This window comes from Schistocerca gregaria, chromosome 5, assembly GCF_023897955.1.
Source record: "Schistocerca gregaria isolate iqSchGreg1 chromosome 5, iqSchGreg1.2, whole genome shotgun sequence".
NCBI classification, from domain to species: domain Eukaryota; kingdom Metazoa; phylum Arthropoda; class Insecta; order Orthoptera; family Acrididae; genus Schistocerca; species Schistocerca gregaria.
This window is the reverse complement of record NC_064924.1, coordinates 74223469-74237281: the sequence shown is the minus strand read 5'-3', so window position 1 is coordinate 74237281 and position 13813 is coordinate 74223469. Positions and strand designations below refer to the sequence as shown.

The window sequence follows — 13813 nt, the reverse complement described above, 5'->3', positions numbered from 1 at the left end:
TCAGGGCATATTGTTTTGTAGCAGTGCACAACGGCAAATTTGTAAACAAAAATTTACCTTTCGTCGCTACAAGAGATGGATGCTTTGTCGAACAGCCTGTGTCTAGTGTGCATGTTTTCGCACCTTTCCACGGCACGGCGCAGCACAGAGTTGCTCTGGTAGCTCCGAACGGCCGCACACGGCGCCTCGGACACGCCGGTTCGGCCCGCGCCCATCTCGCAGATGTTTCTCGTGCTTGTGCTGTCATATGGACCGCGACCCGAGCGGCAGCGAGCGGCAGTCGAGCAAAGTCGGGACAAGTCGGGACGGAAGGGGACAGCCGAGATTGCACCGTGCGAATTACGCAAATATCTGGTAGCGCGACGCGTGTCAGGCAGGTGAGAACGCTTCCCTCGGTCCAGCAGGACACTGCCACACCCCGCGCAGTCCCCCCGCCGCCGGCCGCGCCCAAGCCCTGCGCCGGATAACAATAATAAGGTGCGTCTCCCGCGAGTGTCGGAGGCCGCACGAATCAAACGAATGACAGCCGGTGCAACGAGCAGCTGTGTTGTGCGTGTGGCCCACGTGGCGGCGCGCCTCACTGCGCGTCGCCTTCGAGGTGGAAGGACGTGCTTTGCGTCAAATGCGCCACCGAAAACGGCGATTGCGTGTGTTGGGAGGAGAGGCGAAGCCTTCTTCTGCCGTGCGGCTACAGTATAACGACGCCAACGGCCATACCATGTTGAATACACCGGTTCTCGTCCGATCACCGAAGTTAAGCAACATCGGGCCCGGTTAGTACTTGGATGGGTGACCGCCTGGGAACCACGGGTGCTGTTGGCTCCCTCTCTTTTTTTAAATTTTACGTCACTACACCTGCCAGCCCTCTTTTCATAAAAACGCTCAGGTGCGACAAAGATGCTTCCACAAGCATTTTAAACTACTGTATTAAACGTAAGATGCGAAATTACAGTAATGAACTCAGTTTGAACAAGAGTGCGCGGAGGAAGAGTGCTAGGAACTCGTTGAAAATAACGAAACACTGCGAATCGACAGATGTGCTCTTGAAATGCGTCAGAGCCTACTGTTTAGTAGGAGCGCTAAATTCCAAAAACTAACTACATTAAAAAAAAAACCTGTTCCCGTCCGACCACCGAAGATAAGCAACAACGTTAGTATTTGGACCGGCGACCGCCTGGGAACTATGGCTGTCTTCATTTCTTGCTTTCTTGTCGCTACCCCTGCCAGCCCTTTTTTCATGCTACCTTTCTCATGTGACAAAGATGCTTCCATACTGATTTTAAACTATCGTAAGATACGATATTAAGGAACTCAGTTTGAAAAGAGTGCGCCAAGGAAGACTTCCAAAGAGTCTCTGGAAATAACAAAACAGTATGAAGTGACAGAAATGTTGTGAAATACGTCAGGGCATATTGTTTTGTAGCAGTGCACAACGGCAAATTTGTAAACAAAAATTTACCTTTCGTCGCTACAAGAGATGGATGCTTTGTCGAACAGCCTGTGTCTAGTGTGCATGTTTTCGCACCTTTCCACGGCACGGCGCAGCACAGAGTTGCTCTGGTAGCTCCGAACGGCCGCACACGGCGCCTCGGACACGCCGGTTCGGCCCGCGCCCATCTCGCAGATGTTTCTCGTGCTTGTGCTGTCATATGGACCGCGACCCGAGCGGCAGCGAGCGGCAGTCGAGCAAAGTCGGGACAAGTCGGGACGGAAGGGGACAGCCGAGAATGCACCGTGCGAATTACGCAAATATCTGGAAGCGCGACGCGTGTCAGGCAGGTGAGAACGCTTCCCTCGGTCCAGCAGGACACTGCCACACCCCGCGCAGTCCCCCCGCCGCCGGCCGCGCCCAAGCCCTGCGCCGGATAACAATAATAAGGTGCGTCTCCCGCGAGTGTCGGAGGCCGCACGAATCAAACGAATGACAGCCGGTGCAACGAGCAGCTGTGTTGTGCGTGTGGCCCACGTGGCGGCGCGCCTCACTGCGCGTCGCCTTCGAGGTGGAAGGACGTGCTTTGCGTCAAATGCGCCACCGAAAACGGCGATTGCGTGTGTTGGGAGGAGAGGCGAAGCCTTCTTCTGCCGTGCGGCTACAGTATAACGACGCCAACGGCCATACCATGTTGAATACACCGGTTCTCGTCCGATCACCGAAGTTAAGCAACATCGGGCCCGGTTAGTACTTGGATGGGTGACCGCCTGGGAACCCCGGGTGCTGTTGGCTCCCTCTCTTTTTTTAAATTTTACGTCACTACACCTGCCAGCCCTCTTTTCATAAAAACGCTCAGGTGCGACAAAGATGCTTCCACAAGCATTTTAAACTACTGTATTAAACGTAAGATGCGAAATTACAGTAATGAACTCAGTTTGAACAAGAGTGCGCGGAGGAAGAGTGCTAGGAACTCGTTGAAAATAACGAAACACTGCGAATCGACAGATGTGCTCTTGAAATGCGTCAGAGCCTACTGTTTAGTAGGAGCGCTAAATTCCAAAAACTAACTACATTAAAAAAAAAACCTGTTCCCGTCCGACCACCGAAGATAAGCAACAACGTTAGTATTTGGACCGGCGACCGCCTGGGAACTATGGCTGTCTTCATTTCTTGCTTTCTTGTCGCTACCCCTGCCAGCCCTTTTTTCATGCTACCTTTCTCATGTGACAAAGATGCTTCCATACTGATTTTAAACTATCGTAAGATACGATATTAAGGAACTCAGTTTGAAAAGAGTGCGCCAAGGAAGACTTCCAAAGAGTCTCTGGAAATAACAAAACAGTATGAAGTGACAGAAATGTTGTGAAATACGTCAGGGCATATTGTTTTGTAGCAGTGCACAACGGCAAATTTGTAAACAAAAATTTACCTTTCGTCGCTACAAGAGATGGATGCTTTGTCGAACAGCCTGTGTCTAGTGTGCATGTTTTCGCACCTTTCCACGGCACGGCGCAGCACAGAGTTGCTCTGGTAGCTCCGAACGGCCGCACACGGCGCCTCGGACACGCCGGTTCGGCCCGCGCCCATCTCGCAGATGTTTCTCGTGCTTGTGCTGTCATATGGACCGCGACCCGAGCGGCAGCGAGCGGCAGTCGAGCAAAGTCGGGACAAGTCGGGACGGAAGGGGACAGCCGAGATTGCACCGTGCGAATTACGCAAATATCTGGAAGCGCGACGCGTGTCAGGCAGGTGAGAACGCTTCCCTCGGTCCAGCAGGACACTGCCACACCCCGCGCAGTCCCCCCGCCGCCGGCCGCGCCCAAGCCCTGCGCCGGATAACAATAATAAGGTGCGTCTCCCGCGAGTGTCGGAGGCCGCACGAATCAAACGAATGACAGCCGGTGCAACGAGCAGCTGTGTTGTGCGTGTGGCCCACGTGGCGGCGCGCCTCACTGCGCGTCGCCTTCGAGGTGGAAGGACGTGCTTTGCGTCAAATGCGCCACCGAAAACGGCGATTGCGTGTGTTGGGAGGAGAGGCGAAGCCTTCTTCTGCCGTGCGGCTACAGTATAACGACGCCAACGGCCATACCATGTTGAATACACCGGTTCTCGTCCGATCACCGAAGTTAAGCAACATCGGGCCCGGTTAGTACTTGGATGGGTGACCGCCTGGGAACCCCGGGTGCTGTTGGCTCCCTCTCTTTTTTTAAATTTTACGTCACTACACCTGCCAGCCCTCTTTTCATAAAAACGCTCAGGTGCGACAAAGATGCTTCCACAAGCATTTTAAACTACTGTATTAAACGTAAGATGCGAAATTACAGTAATGAACTCAGTTTGAACAAGAGTGCGCGGAGGAAGAGTGCTAGGAACTCGTTGAAAATAACGAAACACTGCGAATCGACAGATGTGCTCTTGAAATGCGTCAGAGCCTACTGTTTAGTAGGAGCGCTAAATTCCAAAAACTAACTACATTAAAAAAAAACCTGTTCCCGTCCGACCACCGAAGATAAGCAACAACGTTAGTATTTGGACCGGCGACCGCCTGGGAACTATGGCTGTCTTCATTTCTTGCTTTCTTGTCGCTACCCCTGCCAGCCCTTTTTTCATGCTACCTTTCTCATGTGACAAAGATGCTTCCATACTGATTTTAAACTATCGTAAGATACGATATTAAGGAACTCAGTTTGAAAAGAGTGCGCCAAGGAAGACTTCCAAAGAGTCTCTGGAAATAACAAAACAGTATGAAGTGACAGAAATGTTGTGAAATACGTCAGGGCATATTGTTTTGTAGCAGTGCACAACGGCAAATTTGTAAACAAAAATTTACCTTTCGTCGCTACAAGAGATGGATGCTTTGTCGAACAGCCTGTGTCTAGTGTGCATGTTTTCGCACCTTTCCACGGCACGGCGCAGCACAGAGTTGCTCTGGTAGCTCCGAACGGCCGCACACGGCGCCTCGGACACGCCGGTTCGGCCCGCGCCCATCTCGCAGATGTTTCTCGTGCTTGTGCTGTCATATGGACCGCGACCCGAGCGGCAGCGAGCGGCAGTCGAGCAAAGTCGGGACAAGTCGGGACGGAAGGGGACAGCCGAGAATGCACCGTGCGAATTACGCAAATATCTGGAAGCGCGACGCGTGTCAGGCAGGTGAGAACGCTTCCCTCGGTCCAGCAGGACACTGCCACACCCCGCGCAGTCCCCCCGCCGCCGGCCGCGCCCAAGCCCTGCGCCGGATAACAATAATAAGGTGCGTCTCCCGCGAGTGTCGGAGGCCGCACGAATCAAACGAATGACAGCCGGTGCAACGAGCAGCTGTGTTGTGCGTGTGGCCCACGTGGCGGCGCGCCTCACTGCGCGTTGCCTTCGAGGTGGAAGGACGTGCTTTGCGTCAAATGCGCCACCGAAAACGGCGATTGCGTGTGTTGGGAGGAGAGGCGAAGCCTTCTTCTGCCGTGCGGCTACAGTATAACGACGCCAACGGCCATACCATGTTGAATACACCGGTTCTCGTCCGATCACCGAAGTTAAGCAACATCGGGCCCGGTTAGTACTTGGATGGGTGACCGCCTGGGAACCCCGGGTGCTGTTGGCTCCCTCTCTTTTTTTAAATTTTACGTCACTACACCTGCCAGCCCTCTTTTCATAAAAACGCTCAGGTGCGACAAAGATGCTTCCACAAGCATTTTAAACTACTGTATTAAACGTAAGATGCGAAATTACAGTAATGAACTCAGTTTGAACAAGAGTGCGCGGAGGAAGAGTGCTAGGAACTCGTTGAAAATAACGAAACACTGCGAATCGACAGATGTGCTCTTGAAATGCGTCAGAGCCTACTGTTTAGTAGGAGCGCTAAATTCCAAAAACTAACTACATTAAAAAAAAACCTGTTCCCGTCCGACCACCGAAGATAAGCAACAACGTTAGTATTTGGACCGGCGACCGCCTGGGAACTATGGCTGTCTTCATTTCTTGCTTTCTTGTCGCTACCCCTGCCAGCCCTTTTTTCATGCTACCTTTCTCATGTGACAAAGATGCTTCCATACTGATTTTAAACTATCGTAAGATACGATATTAAGGAACTCAGTTTGAAAAGAGTGCGCCAAGGAAGACTTCCAAAGAGTCTCTGGAAATAACAAAACAGTATGAAGTGACAGAAATGTTGTGAAATACGTCAGGGCATATTGTTTTGTAGCAGTGCACAACGGCAAATTTGTAAACAAAAATTTACCTTTCGTCGCTACAAGAGATGGATGCTTTGTCGAACAGCCTGTGTCTAGTGTGCATGTTTTCGCACCTTTCCACGGCACGGCGCAGCACAGAGTTGCTCTGGTAGCTCCGAACGGCCGCACACGGCGCCTCGGACACGCCGGTTCGGCCCGCGCCCATCTCGCAGATGTTTCTCGTGCTTGTGCTGTCATATGGACCGCGACCCGAGCGGCAGCGAGCGGCAGTCGAGCAAAGTCGGGACAAGTCGGGACGGAAGGGGACAGCCGAGAATGCACCGTGCGAATTACGCAAATATCTGGAAGCGCGACGCGTGTCAGGCAGGTGAGAACGCTTCCCTCGGTCCAGCAGGACACTGCCACACCCCGCGCAGTCCCCCCGCCGCCAGCCGCGCCCAAGCCCTGCGCCGGATAACAATAATAAGGTGCGTCTCCCGCGAGTGTCGGAGGCCGCACGAATCAAACGAATGACAGCCGGTGCAACGAGCAGCTGTGTTGTGCGTGTGGCCCACGTGGCGGCGCGCCTCACTGCGCGTCGCCTTCGAGGTGGAAGGACGTGCTTTGCGTCAAATGCGCCACCGAAAACGGCGATTGCGTGTGTTGGGAGGAGAGGCGAAGCCTTCTTCTGCCGTGCGGCTACAGTATAACGACGCCAACGGCCATACCATGTTGAATACACCGGTTCTCGTCCGATCACCGAAGTTAAGCAACATCGGGCCCGGTTAGTACTTGGATGGGTGACCGCCTGGGAACCCCGGGTGCTGTTGGCTCCCTCTCTTTTTTTAAATTTTACGTCACTACACCTGCCAGCCCTCTTTTCATAAAAACGCTCAGGTGCGACAAAGATGCTTCCACAAGCATTTTAAACTACTGTATTAAACGTAAGATGCGAAATTACAGTAATGAACTCAGTTTGAAAAAGAGTGCGCGGAGGAAGAGTGCTAGGAACTCGTTGACAATAACGAAACACTGCGAATCGACAGATGTGCTCTTGAAATGCGTCAGAGCCTACTGTTTAGTAGGAGCGCTAAATTCCAAAAACTAACTACATTAAAAAAAAAACCTGTTCCCGTCCGACCACCGAAGATAAGCAACAACGTTAGTATTTGGACCGGCGACCGCCTGGGAACTATGGCTGTCTTCATTTCTTGCTTTCTTGTCGCTACCCCTGCCAGCCCTTTTTTCATGCTACCTTTCTCATGTGACAAAGATGCTTCCATACTGATTTTAAACTATCGTAAGATACGATATTAAGGAACTCAGTTTGAAAAGAGTGCGCCAAGGAAGACTTCCAAAGAGTCTCTGGAAATAACAAAACAGTATGAAGTGACAGAAATGTTGTGAAATACGTCAGGGCATATTGTTTTGTAGCAGTGCACAACGGCAAATTTGTAAACAAAAATTTACCTTTCGTCGCTACAAGAGATGGATGCTTTGTCGAACAGCCTGTGTCTAGTGTGCATGTTTTCGCACCTTTCCACGGCACGGCGCAGCACAGAGTTGCTCTGGTAGCTCCGAACGGCCGCACACGGCGCCTCGGACACGCCGGTTCGGCCCGCGCCCATCTCGCAGATGTTTCTCGTGCTTGTGCTGTCATATGGACCGCGACCCGAGCGGCAGCGAGCGGCAGTCGAGCAAAGTCGGGACAAGTCGGGACGGAAGGGGACAGCCGAGAATGCACCGTGCGAATTACGCAAATATCTGGAAGCGCGACGCGTGTCAGGCAGGTGAGAACGCTTCCCTCGGTCCAGCAGGACACTGCCACACCCCGCGCAGTCCCCCCGCCGCCGGCCGCGCCCAAGCCCTGCGCCGGATAACAATAATAAGGTGCGTCTCCCGCGAGTGTCGGAGGCCGCACGAATCAAACGAATGACAGCCGGTGCAACGAGCAGCTGTGTTGTGCGTGTGGCCCACGTGGCGGCGCGCCTCACTGCGCGTCGCCTTCGAGGTGGAAGGACGTGCTTTGCGTCAAATGCGCCACCGAAAACGGCGATTGCGTGTGTTGGGAGGAGAGGCGAAGCCTTCTTCTGCCGTGCGGCTACAGTATAACGACGCCAACGGCCATACCATGTTGAATACACCGGTTCTCGTCCGATCACCGAAGTTAAGCAACATCGGGCCCGGTTAGTACTTGGCTGTCTGCCCGCCTGGCAACACCTCGGTGCCGAGCGAGCAGTACTTCCTTGTGCGACTTGGCCGGCGGCGCCTCGCGTGTCGTCTGTCTCCTGCCTCGCGGCTACATTTCATCAAGTCCGTAAGTTATGGCAATGTTGTATGATAATAGTGAAGAACGACAAAATAATGTGCAATGCGAATTCGATAGTTCCGTCGGAAAACCGTCAGCTTTCGAAATCCACCGTTGGATACTTGAGGAATTGTGTTTGTCGACCGATGACGTTCTCGGAGTTCAATTTGATACTTTTATCAATTCCGTGTTTTTGAAGTTGAAAACTCCTGAATTGTGTGATACCGTGGTAAATGTTAATGATGGTATCCGTAAATTTCGACATCTAGACGGTCGCATTAGTAACGTGACTATTTCTCATGGTGGGTTTGGCCTTCGAAATGTTCGTGTGTTCAACTTGCCTTTTGAAATCCGGAATGACACAATATCTCGTCATTTGCGGCCGTACGGGACCGTGCTATCTGTTTTTAAAGAGAAGTGGTCTTCCGCCTATGTTTTTCAGGTCGAAAACGGCGTGAGGAGTGTAAAGATGATAGTACGACAACATATTCCGTCCTTCTTGTTAGTTAACGGTCATCGTGCTTTTATAACCTATAGTGGTCAACCTCAGACGTGTTCCTTTTGCGGTGCTGTTGGTCATTATCGACAAAACTGTCCTAAACGCAGGCAGCCTGTTCAATTGCCACGTGAGGACGTTTTAAGTGGGCCTAGCTTTGCTTCTGTTGCTGCAACGAGTTTAGGTTCCGCCCCCCCCGCACGTGTGCAACTCGCGGCCGCCCCCCCTGTATCGGCCGCCGCTGACGTCATGGACACGTCTGTTCCTGATAGTGACTCTGTTTCTGTTTCTGAACCTCCTGTTGAGCCTTCTTTGCTCGCGGCTGCGACAACCGTATCTGTTTTTGAAAAACCGGTAGTGGACGAAGTCTCACCGCAATCCGTGCCGATGTCGGCAGAAACTGTTGCGCATACTGTCCCGGTTACGGAACCCGACATATCGGCGGTTGCTCCTGCTATCGTCCCCGACAGTCTTTCTGCTGCCAGTGCTGTTGTAGAACGTGAAGCCTTTACTGCACCGAAACCGCGTAGGGACCGGAATGTCGCTCGAGCTTCTGGCACCCCACGTTTACGTAGTGCCAGTAGCTCTGCTTCGTTTAATACGCGTGGTTTTTCGGACAAAAATCGGAGTCCGTCTCCGGTGGCGCGTTCTCCTGCCCCCCCTCAGGTTCGGTCGGTCGGGCAACCGACCTCCCGACAACCGGCCACGCGCGACGGCGTAGACCTCGGCCACCGCCCGTCTCAGGGGGGAGGCAGCAGGCGCCACGCGAAAAAGCAGACCTCTTCCCGCACTCAGCCGGAGGGTGATGTTGTTGCTGCAACGCAGAAACGTGACATCGCGGTGCAACATTTGAAAACCTTCCTGAGCCAACCGACTTCTGATGCCGATTCCGGCATGGCGGTGGATCCGCCTTTGTCTGTGACACCTTCCCCCTTTCCAACCAAAAGAAAGGCCGAAGATTCGCACCTTCGTCGTGCCCCCCCTTCCACCCACGATTTGGTGCCGCCTTTATCTTCGGATGTCGAGATGCCCGCCGTGGAGCATTCCGCCACAGAAGGTGCCGTCACAGTTTCTGGGACTCCACCGCTCCCGCCCCCCCTTCCTAGTCAGTCACAGGATTGGTCGGCGGACGTGGAGGCCGGTGGTAACCATTAGTATGACTCATTGTATGTCCTCCCCCTCCTAGCAAGTTTGTATGGTTTATCTTGTTTTAAGCAAATTTCATGTTTTTCTTTAATTTTCTTGTTTTTTAACTGTGTTATTACGTGTATATGGTTAACGACTGTAGCCAGTGGAACATCTTAACAGTTAATCTTAATAAGTTGCGTAATCCGCAGAAGGCTATGATTTTAAAAAATTTCTTGTATGATAATAACTGTCACGTCGCTTTTTTACAGGAGGTGACTTGTGAAGCGCTTTTGTTTTTGCATGATTTTACTGATTTTACTGTGATTGATAATATTGCCCCTGATAACGATACGGGCACTGCAATTTTAGTGCGTTCTGGCTTACCAATATCTAACGTTGACATTTTACCGAACGGTCGCGCTGTTGCTTGTACCATTTTTGGAATTGTGTTTGTAAATGTGTACGCTCCGTCAGGAAATGTTAAACCGGCCAGGGCTGAATTTTATGGTAGAGATTTGTGTCAGCTTCTATCCAGGAATGTCGATACTTTAATCGTTGGGGGTGATTTTAATTGTGTTTTAGACGACAGCGATCAAGAGCCGCGTCCAAACAAATGTCACGAGCTGGGTACTTTAGTCACTAGTTTTCAGCTGCTCGACACGTGGCGTGTTTTACACCCGGATTTCACCTACTTCACCTATTTTTACGGTACCGGGCGTAGCCGCCTCGATCGGATTTATGTGTCTAGGCAGCTGTCTGCCCGTATTTGTAGTGCTGACGTGACTCCTGTCGTATTTTCTGACCACTCCAGTTACTCCTGTCGTCTTTTATTGCCTCGTTTGTGTGTTCCTCGCCGTACCAATTTGTGGAAGTTCAATTGCAGTTTACTCAATGACGACCATTTTGTGACTTGTTTTAACCGTATATGGCAACGGTTGTTGCGGACTCGAGGCGGTCATAGTAGCACCATTGAGTGGTGGGTTGCGATAGTTAAACCGGCGATTAGGGAATTTTTAATTGATTACAGCCGTGAGGCGGCACGCTGGCGTCGGGCAACGGCTCGCTTCCGCCAGGCTTGTTTACGGGACTTAGCGTTGCGGGTGACGTCACAGCCCGAGTTGTTGCCTACTCTGAAGCAATTTCAAGCAAAGCTTTTACTTGACATGCGTGCCGTTAGTGATGGGGTGACCGTCCGAAGTCAGCCTGCGGGACTTGTTACTGGGGAACCTCTGTCCATTTACCATTTACACAGGGAACGCAAACGCCGTGAACGTTTGAAGATTAATGTTTGGCGGTTGCGAAACGGCGATCGAACTTCTGTACAGTCGGAAATTGAAACAGATATTTTTGAACATTTCGCTTCACTTTTCCGTGCTGTCGATGTGGATTCCGACGCGTTGCGAGATTTTTTGCAGACTGTATCCCATGTTTTAACTCGCCCGGACAGGAATCATTTAACTGCCGCCTTTACGTCTGATGAAGTTCTCGATGCCGTTCGGCGGAGTCCCAACGGGAAGTCTCCAGGTCCAGATGGGATTCCTGCGGAATTTTATTTGAAATTTTTTCATCTTTTTAGTGAGATTTTAGTAGATTTGGTAAATGATATTCGAAATGGTGTGACTGTACCAGCTGCCTTTGTGGAGGGGGTTGTGACGCTCGTTCCCAAATCCAATGCTGTGCCAAATATCGACGCTGTCCGTCCGATTACTTTATTAAATGTTGACTACAAGATCGTCACGCGCTGCGTCGCTCAGCGACTTAAAAACATTTTGCCGGAGGTACTTAGTCCTCAGCAAACGTGTGCGGTGCGCGATCGGAATATCTTTGACGCTATCCTTGCTTACAGGGACTGCATTGGTTATGTAAAAAGTGCTCGGCTTCGGACTGCGGCGATTTTATTAGTTGATTTTAAGAATGCCTTTGACCGTATTAGTCATTTTTATTTGCGTCAGGTTTTGGTACGCATGGGGTTTGGTTATAAATTTACCAAATTAGTGACGCATCTGTTGCAAAATGCTACGTCACGCATCTGTGTTAATGGTCGTCTTACTCCTGCTTTTCGTGTAGGTCGCTCCGTGCGGCAAGGGTGTCCGCTTTCCATGGCGCTTTTTGCCATTGCGCTGGATCCCCTCCTCCGCTATATCGGTCAGGAATGTCGCGGCATTCAGATGGGGACTACCAGATTGGTTTGTAAAGCATACGCTGATGACCTTGGCGTATTTATTGAGCATTTAGACGATGTTGACAGGTTGCAAGTCGTTCTGCACAACTTTGAACAAGCTACGGGGGCGATTGTCAATACACAGAAAACTGTTCTTTTACCGCTCACCGCCCGCGCACGTACCCTTCGTAGGGACTGGTTCTGTGTACAGCAGCAGCATAAAGTTCTTGGAGTCCTTTTATTCTCGAATCCACAGCAGATGGAAGCATTAAATTGGCGGCCTACGCTGCATCGGATTCGTGCTGTTGTCAAGATCCATGCGGTCCGAAATTTGGCCCTTCGGGAAAAGGTGCAGTTAATAAATAATAACTTCTTGGCAAGGGCGTGGTACCTTGCGCAGGTTCTCCCGGTACCCAAGCAATTGGCGCGCGCCATCACACAGGCGATTTACTGGTTTTTATGGAGGGGGGAGATTTTTAAGGTGTCACATGCTGTCTGTACCTTGGGCCTGTCCGACGGCGGTTTGGGACTTGTCGATTTTTCAGCCAAATGTGCGGCTCTCCTTTGGAAGAGAATTACCGCTGTTATGCAAAAGGCACCTTGCAGTCCCACCGCGGTTGTTTTTAATCGTTATCGTCCTCATTCTGAAGTGGCACCTGTTTCTGTGTCGCACATCCCGTTTTATCTTTCTTACGTGCGCCGCTACTATTTCGATAATAGTTACCTGACACTTCGTGACATCTCCGCCCACACGGTTAGCGCTGTCTGCGATGCTATACGCGGACCTCCTATTCGTTGCAAGTGGGAGTATCGATTGCCACGCTGCAACTGGGTGGCAGTGTGGCAAAACCTCGCCAACAAAGTCCTCCCGGCTTCCGTACACGCTGCATGGTACAAGGTGGTGCATCGCACCATCCCCACCAACTCCAAACTTCATTCCATCAACCTTATCCCATCTGGAGTGTGTGACGTGTGTACTGTCGACGATACTCTTGAACACCGCTTTGCGTGTGACCGCTTCCGCCGTGTTTGGGACGTCGCCAGGGATATGATTCGTCTGATTCAGCGGGTAGACGCTCGAACCGTTACTGTGGATGATGTATTAATTCCGCAGTGTGTCGTCTACCCCACCACCAAGCGAAATGCCACGGTGTGGATCTTTGGCCATACAGTTTTTGCTATTTTCTCTTTAAAGTTGTGTACCGATTTGGACTTCCTTACCTTTTTATGGACCCAACATTCTCAGATTCAGACATCGCCACATTATCGGCAAAATTTTGCAAATTTTTTGCAGGTCGCACTGGCGCATGCTTTTGCGCGTATGTCGGTACCTGCGTAACATGGATGTTATTGTCTCGTATTTTCAAATTGCCCTTGAGCGACACAATATGAATAAATGCGACTTTCTCTATGTTTTATGGAACGAAAATTGCCGAAACTTGACTATCGAACGACATCAGAAGTCTTTTCAGTTTTTTCTGGACGTTATTGCCAAACTTCTTGTTTGGCATGAGTGTCGGTATTATTAGTTTCTTTTTTCTTTCTTCTTTTTTTCCCCGTATGTGGCGTGACGAGATTCTTTACTGATGTTTCAGTTCTAGTTTCTAGTGGTGACTGTTTGCGTTATTTTTTCTTTTTTCTTTTTTTCATTTCTTTTACTGTCGAGCGCTCCCACTTCTCGTCACGTGTCTGCGCTCGGCACTTTTGGAACCTTTCGTCGGTGTGGGATTTCACACCGGGATTACCGGCGCTTTAAAATAGCGTTTTGTTTCATGTTGTTTTTACTACACCTAGGCTGTTGCGATTTCTCTTTTTTTTCATACATGACATATTGTTTTGTTTTACGGTCGATATGAGTGATGACGGGTGTGGGGGCGACACTGTGGCCAGGCCTCAGACTAATTGACCCCTGCCCTCAGTGCCGCCGCCTGCCAGCCACGCTCGATGACCGACCGACGATGACTTTCCTTTTCCGGTGGATGCGTCGTCCTGGTTGCGTACAAATGTTTTGTGTTCCCTTTGGACAGTCGACATCATCGATTGTTACGGTGTGAATCCGCCTTATCTTTCCGTTTCCTCTTTCTGTTTTTGGCGTATAAATGGGAGGCATTTATCACATTTCGTT

The 13813-nt window shown here is 50.9% G+C and overlaps 5 non-coding genes and 1 pseudogene across 5 annotated transcripts; all 6 read left to right on the top strand.

Annotated features, from left to right (window-relative positions):
* The first annotated feature begins 703 nt into the window (after nt 1-703).
* LOC126274061 (5S ribosomal RNA) lies at nt 704-822 on the top strand. The gene has a single exon (XR_007549891.1). It is a non-coding gene; the product is annotated as a 5S ribosomal RNA (ribosomal RNA).
* A 1283-nt stretch (nt 823-2105) lies between these two features.
* LOC126273756 (5S ribosomal RNA) lies at nt 2106-2224 on the top strand. Its single transcript, XR_007549598.1, has one exon. It is a non-coding gene; the product is annotated as a 5S ribosomal RNA (ribosomal RNA).
* Nucleotides 2225-3507: 1283 nt separating this feature from the next.
* Nucleotides 3508-3626, top strand: LOC126273755 (5S ribosomal RNA). Its single transcript, XR_007549597.1, has one exon. It is a non-coding gene; the product is annotated as a 5S ribosomal RNA (ribosomal RNA).
* A 1282-nt stretch (nt 3627-4908) lies between these two features.
* On the top strand, nt 4909-5027 carry LOC126273754 (5S ribosomal RNA). Its single transcript, XR_007549596.1, has one exon. It is a non-coding gene; the product is annotated as a 5S ribosomal RNA (ribosomal RNA).
* A 1282-nt stretch (nt 5028-6309) lies between these two features.
* LOC126273753 (5S ribosomal RNA) lies at nt 6310-6428 on the top strand. The gene has a single exon (XR_007549595.1). It is a non-coding gene; the product is annotated as a 5S ribosomal RNA (ribosomal RNA).
* A 1283-nt stretch (nt 6429-7711) lies between these two features.
* On the top strand, nt 7712-7829 carry LOC126274527 (5S ribosomal RNA; annotated as a pseudogene).
* Nucleotides 7830-13813: the final 5984 nt, after the last annotated feature.